This window comes from Cynara cardunculus, assembly GCF_001531365.2.
Source record: "Cynara cardunculus var. scolymus isolate 2C chromosome LG 8, CcrdV1, whole genome shotgun sequence".
Taxonomy (NCBI): Eukaryota; Viridiplantae; Streptophyta; class Magnoliopsida; order Asterales; family Asteraceae; genus Cynara; species Cynara cardunculus.
In genome coordinates this window covers 16,263,043-16,264,699 of record NC_037535.1, presented here as the reverse complement: position 1 = coordinate 16,264,699, position 1,657 = coordinate 16,263,043, and positions in this window count along the sequence as shown.

The window sequence follows — 1,657 nt, the reverse complement described above, 5'->3', positions numbered from 1 at the left end:
TTATATGTATAGATGAGTTTGTGATACATCAAATCGGTTTTGAAGACTGTTTGAGAAGAAATCTGTTCGATCAGATCTACAAGCTGATCAAGGTGATACATCAAAACCACCATTGTTACCTATTCGAGGTCTGTGAAAGAAGAAAGCTAACTCTATCTAATCTACATTTGTTTTGGCGCTTGAGATCAGATACGCAGAAAAGGGATTTTTAGAAGTCTGTAAGAAAATGCACGCTCTGAAGCATTCCCTTTAAGGATTTGGTGTTGTGGAAATCCTTGCATAAAAGACTTGTACATTGTGCAAAATAATTTGTAATTAAGAGTTTTTTAAAAATTATGCATAAAATGGTTGTAACTTGTGTTTAAAGAGTTGTATTTAAGACTTTGTCTTAAATGCTTATATATGTAGTATAGATATATATATATATATATAAAAGATGGTATTCAAATGAGAATTATAAAAAAATTGAAAGCTGTAACAATCAATCTCAATCATTCAAGGCTTTTGATCCAAATGGTATTGCAAAATCTTCCGATTTTAATTTATTTGGGTTATAATGAGAATTTTTATTTTTTGAGTATCGGTGTGCCGTCATCCACTTGGCGGCCACTTGCATCATTTTTATAGGTTAAAATTTAAAATTTAACAATATATAATTATAGGGGTCGTTTAAAACACTTGCTTGGTAAGTGTTTAACGTATAAATTTCTTCATCGGATGAATATGAGAAAAACAAAGAATCTTATCGGGTAAGAACGATGAGAAAGATGAATAGTCTTATCCGGTAAGTGATGATGACGACTCTTACCTAGGTAAGTGCTTACCTAGTAAATTGTTGCATTCGATATGTTTTGATGTACTAAAATCTTATGCATCTAAATAAATTATAATGTTGATTCCTATTACTAAGCACTTACTGAGTATACATTTAGGTAAACGGTCCCTTAGTGTTTTAATATTTGTTACAAAATAATATTATTAAATAACTTTTGACTCAATTATCAAGTATTTAATAATATCTCCAACGAGTTAAAAATGTGACTAGCTAAAAGTAAGAAGATGATATTAAAAGAAACTAACAAGGGATTTATTAAGATTAGTTTCTGTAGTGAATTTACTCTTTTGTACTTGTTATTATTACGTTTTTTTTATTGGAAAATTGTTTGATCAAACACGATTCTGTATAAATTATATATCTTGATTTTATTGATCATACAGTTCGTAATAATTACAGTTTTTCGTTGTACACATTGTGAAACAACATATATATAAAGAATTAAGTGTTCACACTGTGAACAACATATGAGCTAAATCTGAAATGTTGTTTCATATTGTGAAACAATATATTGTTGTTTCACTATGTGAAACGTCATACTGGAAGTGTTCACTATGAAATAAACCAGAGTCATTGATGTGAAACAGTAAAATGTTAACTTTGTGAAACAATACAATATGAAACGATGTAGTATCATTTCATAATGTGAAAACAAGTGCCGTTGATTTAAAACGCGACATAAAATACTGAAGTTTTGTTTCACTATTTGAAAACAAAAGAAAACAAAAGTTGATGTGAAATGGGGTGTGAAACACTAAATTGTTGTTTCATATTATGAAACAACACGGTGTTGCTAATGTGAAACAACATAGTACTGTTTTT